Genomic DNA, 9,962 nt, shown 5'->3' with positions numbered 1-9,962 from the left:
GGTACATTGAGGTGGTCGGTGAGGATGGTGAGAAAATGTAGCTAACCATCCCCGTTAAGGTTCTTCGGTATCTTAATTTTATAAAAAGACTGCAGCGCCTTTTCATCACGAAGGAGTCTGCCAAAATGATGAAGTGGCACAAGGAAGGTATAAGGTACAATCCAAAAAAAATCGTACATCCATCGGAAGGGGAAGCATGGAAGTCGTTCGATGAAGAATACCCCGAGGAAGCAGCCGAGGCTGGGAATGTCAGAATAGCCATATCAGGTGATGGTGTTGAATCCATATGGTATGTCGTCCAATCCATACAGCTGCTGGCCCGTGTTTGTAATTCCGCTCAATCTTCCTCCCGGTGCCCTAATGCAACGGAAGACCATGTTCTTGTCGCTCATCATTCCGGGGCCTGAATACCCAGGGAAGCAATTGGGTGTGTTTATGCAGCCGCTAGTGGATGCTTTGCACCATTCTTGGTACTTTCCGAGGTTGACATACGACCGGGATCTGCAGACAAATTTCTTGATGAAAGTTTGGTTGCACTATTGCATGCATGACTTTCCCGGCTATGCTCTATTCTGCGGATGGTGTACAAGTGGGAAGATGCCATGCCCAGTGTGCATGCAGGCTCTGCGAATGATTTGGCTGAGTAAGGGTGGCAAGTATGTAGCCTTTGACCTGCATCGACAGTTCCTCCCTCCAGACCATCCAGACAGGGAAGACAAGAAGAACTTCACGAAAGGCCGAGTTGTTCATGAAGTAACCGAGATTCCAACATTTTCGGAGGCAGATGTTCTTGCTCAGCAAAAAGCTCTCAAGCCTAAAGTCAAAGGCAAAGCCAAAGGCTTCGAGGGATATGGTGAGACGCACAACTGGACTCACATTACCCCCTTCTCGCCGCTTCCCTATTTCAAGGACCTCAAACTTCCTTACAATATTGATGTGATGCACACAGAAAAGAATGTGGCAGAGTCCCTTTTTCGCACGATCCTCAACATTCCTGATAAGACGAAGGATAACGTTAAAGCTAGAGCCGATCAACAGAGAATTTGTGATAGACCACGCCTAAACATGAAGCCTCCCACAGGCGGTCGAAAAAACTGGTTCAAGCCAGATGCTGACTTTGTCCTTAAACCGCCAGAAAAAAAGGAAGTACTTATCTGGCTGAAACAAATTTTGAAGTTCACCGATGGTTATCCATCGAATATAAGTAAGGGAGTCAATCTTTCAACGGGCAAAGTGACTGGCCTGAAGAGTCATGACTACCATGTATGGATTGAGCGGATAATGCCAGTGATGGTTCGAGGCTATCTCCCCGAGCATGTCTGGCGAGTGCTTGCCGAGCTTAGCCATTTCTTCCGCACGCTCTGTGCTAAAGAAGTAAGTAAAGAGGTGATTGAAAATTGCATAAGAAGGCACCGGAGTTGATAGTCAAGCTAGAGAAGTTCTTTCCGCCAGGCTTCTTTACTCCGATGACACATCTCATTCTGCACCTCGCGAACGAGGTATTTTGGGGGGGGGCTGTGCAGAATCGCTGGCAGTAAGGCCCTGAGAGACAGAACAAGCATCTCCGACGGAAATGTGGAAACAAAGCTAAGATTGAAGCTTCCATAGCTGAGGCAGTTATCCTAGAGGAGGTGTCAGACCTCAGGACATCATACTATCCAGACCACGTTCCCCATCTGCATAACAAGGTGCCTCGATACAATATAGAAGAGCCCAAGTATCAACCCAGGCTCCATCTATTCAACGCGCAAGGTGGGAGGGCTGGGGCCTCGAAATCTTATAACATGCCACGACAAGAGTGGGAGGACCTCATGTTCTATATCTTGCACAACATCAAGGAAGTTGAGGAAGTGTGGATGAGGTAATACCACTACACCATTCCTTTATGTCTTCCACATCATCATGCTCCATGTTCACTTAGTCCCGGTCTAACACCGCTTTTCTTTTTTTAGCAATTTCGTTCAAGAGGAATGGACGGGAATGAATCCTCCTACTGAGGCGGAGGCACTTACTCTTCTCCGTCATGGAAACCCTGGACGTAAAAATTTTGTTGCTTGGTTCATGGAGAAAGTAATTTTCCACACTCCCCTATTAAATACCTAGTTCAACATTTATTAGTTGACCGAATTAATGCATGCAGCAATTTCAATTATACTTGTAGGGAAAAGATCCGAACATATCTATGGATGATGAATTGAGATGCGTTTCCATGGGTTTTGACCCTGTCGTCATGACATGTAAAAAGTATGATGTGAATGGGTATCGCTTCCATACAGAGGAGCACCAAAACAGCCGGCCCGATCCCAAAACTATAAATACCGGAGTGTACACCCCTGGTCAAAATTCAGTAGACTACTACGGAAGGGTACAAAATATATACGAGGTTAAATTCCGCCAGGGGCGCGAGACACTAAGTCTGCCTGTGTTCAAATGCCGATGGTTCGATCCGCGGGAGGGGGTAAAACATACGCCTTCCATTGGTTTGGTCGAAGTTAAACCATCAACCGTCTATGCCGGAGCCGATCTCTTCATTGCGGCTACCCAAGCTACACAAGTATATTATCTGCCTTACCCATGCCAGAAAGAGTATCTAAAGGGTTGGGAAGTTGTGTTCAAGGTGTCGCCACATGGTAAGCTACCGGACCCGAATGAAGACGATTACTACAACATGAACCCCATGACATACGAGGGAGTGTTCTATCAAGAGCAACCTGATGATGATGATGATGATGATGTGGTTAGAAACGATGACGCTAGACCATTGGGTGATGATGATGTGGATCCAAACGTCGACGATGCACGGAATGATGGTGAGACCATTGTCAATGAAAATGGCATACTTATGCTAGAAAAGTTAAACGAAGATGCTGACAACGAGGAAGAGCCTCCACCTCCGTCAGACAACAAAGATGATATGATTGATAGTGATGATGAGACGGACCGAGAAAGAGGTTACAACAGTGATGATTCATATGGGTTCTAGCAGATGTACGTTTCAAGTCTTTTTTCTATAGTTTAGGAATATGCCTTTTTATGCATTTTTATTAATGTGTTTATTATCATGCCTTTTCCTTCATTTCATTAATTTACTAATTGCTTATTCTCTTTTCAATGCAGGTTCGTGGAACATGGGCAAGGGGAAGGCCGACGGCGTGGATTTCCTACGCAAGGTCGTCGGCCTGCCTAGTCGGAGTGGTCGAGCACGTAATCCTCCCCCTCGGCTACTTGACGATGACTCCTCACAGGGAGGTCGAGGGAGAGGTGCGCCTAGAGGAGGAGGGGGCAGGGGGAGAGCCTCTAGAGGGCGAGGTGGTGGGGGGATAGCCACTACAGGGGGTCGCGGCCAGAAAGAGCGCACCCTCACCGACTTAGGGGTGTTGTCTTCGAGGCCCTCCTCTAGTGAGGTACCCTCCTCTAGTGAGGTACCCTCTGGCGAGGAGGAGGAGGAGGAGGAGGTTCGGGATGGGGCCGAGGAGGAGGTGGAGGAAGAGGCAAGCGAGGAGGAGGAGGAGGAGGAGGAGGTTGGGGAGGGGGAGGCAGGCGAGGAGGAGGGTGGTGGCGGGGATGATGGTGGTGACGGGAAGGGGGTTGACAACAAGGGGTGGCTGCGTGGTAACGCAAAGCTACCAAAGCAGGTTCCTGCTACTGAGGAGCAGAAGTGGCTCATTGAGCCCACGGGGAAAGAGTAAGTGCCACTTTATAATAATTTCATTATTTTGCTTATCACATGCTTATTCTGGTTGTTATTCATTTTGCTTGTCACATGCTAATAGTTCATTCTTTTGCAGCAACTGGATATATTCTAAAGGGGTATGTATTCCCAACGGCCTCATCACCGTCTTGCTGAAGTTATACTGGCCGGGGTTGTACTGTCCGGATCCAGTCAGGCACCCGGACCGTCGGATTTTGGCCACGAGCTAGGACCACTGGGAAGCGGCCCTCCACGCGGACCATGAGACCCATGCCAAGGCCGCGATCACTACTTTCTGGGTGAGTTCTCTTCAGAAGCACAAGTCCATTCTAGTTTCATGAATGATTTAACTCATGGCTTCTTCCATTCTTGTTTCATGCATGATTGTAGAAATTCTATCGAGTTCTTCCGGAGCACAGGGCCAGAGCGGACCAGATCGTGCTGCGCCAATGCAAGAAGAAGGCCCGCTAGATGCAGTACGAGGTGCGCTATGTGGCCATCTCAACATACTACCACGACTATCTTGGTGTGAAGATGACCAAGGAAGAAGCGCGGAGGATGGGCATTACCTTGGAGAGGGACGAGTTCTTGGCGGTAAGTATAAAAGATTTTTCATTATGCTTTCATTACCTTGTGGTACATTTCACCGTTTCGTGTTGACATGCCATTATGCTTTTATTATGTAGGTGTGTCCAAATTGGTGTTATGGAAAAGACGAGTCCTGGGTGGCATTGGTGGATCTTTGGTGTGATGAGGCTGGAGCCTGGGCGGCTATGAGAATAAAAAACAAGGCTAACCGAGGGAAGGAGGGAGTACATGCTCAGGGAAACCGAAACCACTATCTCCACAAGGCAGTTAATGTATGACTAACCCCATTAAACATTCTTCTTCTTCTTCTATTTACCATCACTTTCTTATGTATGACTAACCTTTGTTTGGTGGTGCAGGAGGAGAAACTGAAGCGGCCGCTCTCACACATGCAGGCGTGGGAGATCGCCCATACGCGGAAGGACCCCAAGCCTGGCGAGCCCAAGTACTACGGCAAGAAGACCGCGGGGAGGAAGAAGGCCTACTCCGAAGGGTATCTGAAGTTACATCCTGACACACCTGACCCCATTGCGGCGGATCTAGACGAGAGGGTGGTGGTGGGCATGGGGCCCAAGGAGCACGGTCGGGAGGCGGTTCTCGATGCTGTGATCACTCCTACTATCTCCTACACACAGCTCCGTCGGATCGACCAGAGCCAGAGCCAGCGCACGAGCCAGCCAGTGACCAGTGCACAGTCACAGTCCCTCTTTCAAGAGCAACAATCTGTAAGTATTTTCCCTCTTATCTTCATTGCTCACTTTATTTTCCGCATTTAGTAGTTTTATGAGTTCCATCATGTCATACCGTAGGCCTACCTGGAGTACACACGCCAGGAGACCATGGCGTGGCATGAGAGGCTTTATAAACACCAGGTGCAGAGGGATCGCCAGATGCAGCAGGCTTTTCAGGAAATGGCGGCCGGCAGGTGTCCTCAGTTGCAGCCAGCACAATGTCCTCTAGCACAACCAGTGCTGCTGACCTTTGAGGAGTTTGTGGCACAGAACGCTGGCCCCTCGCCGGTTAGTTCATCCCCAATCTATTCACCCAAAGCATGTCATGCCTTTCAACACAGTCATATATCCCGTTAATATGTCTTTTCAACATCCAGGGAACAGGTGGATCTACCGTTGGCGGTGGTCTTCGCAGCACTCCCGAGACACGGAGCCCGACCACTCCGATCCACGGAGGCGGAGGCGGAGGTGGAGGCGGTCTTGGCGGTAGCGCTGCCGCTAGCAGTGAAGGCCTGGGCTTCGGCGGTCTTGGCGGTGACGACCCCCGTGGTGCTCGACATCCTGGCGCTTAAGCCTTTGGGTCACATTGTGGCGGTCTTGGTGGTGATGATACTTATATGCTAGTGATGTTTCTTATTGTTGTTTGTGAGATTCTTATATGCTTTGGTGGTGATGATACTTATATGTTTATGCTTTGCGATGCTTCTTATGATGTGTGATGATGAATTTGTTGTGTGATGCTGCTCCTTATTGTTATGTGATGCATATATTGCTGTATGATCCTTATATATGCTGTATATATTCAAATGAATTGAGCTAAAACAAAACAGAAAAAAGAAAAAAAAAGACAGAAACTATGCCGACGGCTAGGCCGTCGGCATAGAGCTGGCGTGAGCTCCCAGTGGCTGACACGTGGCAGGTCTATGCCGACGGCCTAGCCGTCGTTCAAACTAAGCCGACGACCAGGCCGTCGGCATAGCCCTGCCCCAGGAGAGCCCAGTTGCTACCACATGGCAGGCCTATGCCGACGGCCTAGCCGTCGGCATAGTTTCAAACTAAGCCCCGTCGGCATAGTTTCAAACTAAGCCGACGGCCAGGCCGTCGGCATAGGACTGCCACGTGGCTAGCAGGCGTTGGTCAGCACTTGACGGCGGCCCCCTACTTTATGTCTTAGGGTTAATTAATTAGTCGCATGAAACTGAAGTTGACGGTCTAACATTTTGAACAAGGTTTGGAGTTTTTTCAAACCAAAGAGGTCTTCACACTCGGATATGTTGGCGACATAATAGGCCTGCCGTACCGTATAGTGGAAAGCAACCATGCAAGAAAACAGAAATTTCCAACCACTGTGTACTAAAAATCTGAATAACCTACATCGAATTTAGAGTCGGAAGGGGACAGTAGTCCGTTAGAAGCTTGAGAATTCCTTTTCCTTGAAATTTGGATAATTTACAAAGTGCAGCTTTCATGAAAACCATCCGTATATAGTACTAGTGGCAGTCAGCAAGCTCAACTTGACGGTACAGGATAGAAGTCTGAAACCGCTCCCACGTCAGGGTAAAGACTAAAGACCAAGAGGCAAATGGCCATGCATTGACAAATGACAGTTGTGAAGCGGCACACTTCATGCCTGCAAAAAAAGCGTAAAAAATAACCAAAATAAACCAAAAAGCGCGTACACCTAATCTGTAATCTTGTACTCGAATACAGTTCTTTAAATACAGCTGCATCCTGCAGCGCTCCCAAGGCAGCAAACAACAACCGGCCGGGTCACACGAGAGAGGGATAGAGAGAGAGTGAGAGAGCGAAAGGAGGAGGAGGAGGACGACCACGAGCAGGAGGAGGAGGAAGGAGCAAGGATGGGTCAGAGCCCCCTTATCCGGCTGCCGGTGGCGGAGCAGATTCAGCCAGAGGTGGCAACCGGTGGCAGCAACAGGTGATTTTTCCGGGAAAGCTATGTTTATTCACCAGAATCGGCTCTTGCCGCTGGCTAATTACAACTGCAGCTGCAGCTAATCGTAAGGTGAATAGATGAACTTATGAGAGCCATGTTTAATTCGACAGTGTGTGTGTGCTACTACTACCTTTCATCAGGAAAAAAAAAGTAGCGCAGTTGTTAGGTTGACAGCATCGGAGCTGCTATTGGCTATTACGCTTAGATGAAACCAATGCCTTTATTTATATTATTTTATATACAAAAGAGGTGTAGCTCAATTTATCGTTAGGATCTCCTTAACCTGTTGCCAGTCAGATAAAAATCGACAAGAAAATCAAAAGCTAAGTCAAATTTAATGCAAGATAACAGTGATCTTCCGCAGAGGGTTCTCGTACCCTTTTTTCTCTTTAATGCAAGATACGCATGCTATGCGTATCTAAGAAAAAAAAAGATACCAGTGATCTTAAAAACACCACAATAGCTATATGTAAGTTTACTGAATTCGCCGATTTTGTGGGAGGAGAAACGGATTTTGTGGCAGGAGAAACGGTTGGACGGGGAAGAAACCTGGAGAAAGAAGAAAGAATGACGGGCTGTTGGATCTTAGTCTAATGACCCAGAAAACCGACTTACCCAAGATAAATTCTGGAAACACATAGAAAATGAGATGTCATGTAAGAAGTCATGAATATACTTCACCGCCGTTCCAAACTTCCGACACACAAAGGAAAAACATGTGGATTCTAGGCATGAAGGGGGAAATAGGAGAAAACACTCATGTTTATTTTCCTCTAAAAATACTTATGGATTTTCCTTTACTTGATTTCATAGGAATATTGATGAGCACAATACAAGATCGTAGCATTTTTTTTTCAATATGAATTTATTCATTCAAAGTCTCTACGTGTTTCCTTTTATTCTAGACGGGGCCTAATACCATATAGATGTTCTTCATCCAAAGAAATATATATGTCATAATGCATGGATTGTTCTTGTATTCTTGGGGTGATCCAACCATTTGGAGGACCCCCACCATAAAATAGAGACATAAGTTTCAAAATAGAATACCTTAGTGGATGCATGTTTTTACTGGCAAACATAAGCTTAATTACTATTAAACTGATCATTAACCCATGAATTAACACTATTTTTGTAACCCGCAGGAAGGAACAACCTGGCAAGTCTACAAAAGCTACAAATAAATACTACAAAAACTCAAGAAAAGACGATCTAGTTTTAAGGGCGACACTGGACTCAATTACTAGAATTGGATAAAATTGCGATCCGACGATGGAAAGGAACATGTGAGTTTTTCTTACCTGATATATTAGGCACTAATTATGATACATGAAGTTCCGTTTGGGTGTAGTTGTTTCATTTTGGGAAATTTCTCACATGAGAAACTTTTTAGGCAATCACTTTTAAAAGGAAAAGCTTAGTTCCCTTATGTTATTTAATACCCTACATTTATTATTCCCATTACAAAAATGTTAACAACGCCATCTTTCCCCTCTTTCAGGCAATTACTGGTGATTGTACAAATATCACCATGTCTACTTATTGTTTGTAGGAGAATGCAGCTGTGCCGCTTGCCATCTATAATTTTGTCAAGAAAATGAAAAAATGTTGCATCTCCCGGCCTTGTACTTCAAGCTTTTGACTCGTTAATGATTTATGTACTGCAGTTCATGTTTTCTTCAGACACGTAGCTTTTATGTACTCTAAATGTATTAACTTGTCGTCCTTAAAAAGTCAATGTCTCCCTCTATCCATTAGCAATTATTATTTTTTTATTGAAATAAATTCCATTAGAAGGTAACAACTATAGGAAATTAAACGAATAGATATTGCAATTCCCCATCCCCTACCGGGGTAGCCATTTCGGCGATGCCGAATTCTGTCATCCCTATGCCAAGACTAAGAACCCAAGATAGGGCACTACTATAGAAACCCTTATCCAAAAAGGTTATTTCTGTATTGTTCATCCAACTTGTCGTAGATACAATAATCACAAGCAACTCAGATGCAACATCGTTTCTATGAGTATTGGCAAGCATTCTGACCATTTATCCAATAATAATGGATTATTAACAAGAATCGATCCCAATAATCTTTAGACCTATCAGCTAAAACGGTAAACCCAAACAAAGCTGACAACTCTTGTTCATCAACCGGCTATTTGATTTGTAGACTAGCCTCGGTCCACTTCAATTCACCACTATATTGTGTGAGAGGCTTGTCGGTCGATAATGTTGGACTATCAGAGGTATATACCCTATGGGCATGGATAAACCTATTTGAATGAAGAGTGAATAGGGATACCTTGAGCCCACATGTCGACGATTAGTGCATAGTCGATCTTACGATTTACGTAAGAGGGAATAGAAGTAGGGTGGTGCCCCAAGAGATCTCATTGATGATGAGGCTGACATGGTGATTTATCCGGTTCATGCCCACGGAACCTATTTTGGGAGACTTGGGACGGATACGCTCGCCTGGCCCATGCGTCCTAGGCTTCGGACACGTGTTGAGGGGGTGTGGGGTCCACATGCATCTCCTCTGCCACCTCTTCGCCCCAATGACTTATATACACCCAAAACATTTCTCTGATTTAAATCGCAATTTTCCACCCCCGCCGTGATGTATTACGAGGCTATCCAGTTCAATGCTCTCTCAGAGGGGGAAATCATCATCGTCATCACCTTCATCGAGATTGTTGCTCCCAAGATAATGTGTGAGCGAGTAGTCCATCCCTTGGACTACGGGTCCATAGCAGTAGCCATGACCTAATAACTTCTCCGTTAGTCAATAAAATGGTCCCGTGAGCTCCCTACTTGATTGTGATCAATTTCAGAATCTAATAAAAACAACAAGGAAACAAATCTTTCCCTTGCCAATTTTCACTTACCAAGAGTGCTACATTCTCCGATAATGGAGCCAGAAAAGAGTCTTGATAACCCACAAGTGTAGGTGACCAATTGTAGATTTTTTTTTATAAGAGTGTCGAACCCAACGA

This window comes from Aegilops tauschii, chromosome 4 (genome assembly GCF_002575655.3).
Source record: "Aegilops tauschii subsp. strangulata cultivar AL8/78 chromosome 4, Aet v6.0, whole genome shotgun sequence".
NCBI lineage: Eukaryota > Viridiplantae > Streptophyta > Magnoliopsida > Poales > Poaceae > Aegilops > Aegilops tauschii.
The sequence above is the reverse complement of the archived record's forward strand: the minus strand, read 5'-3'. Positions refer to the sequence as shown.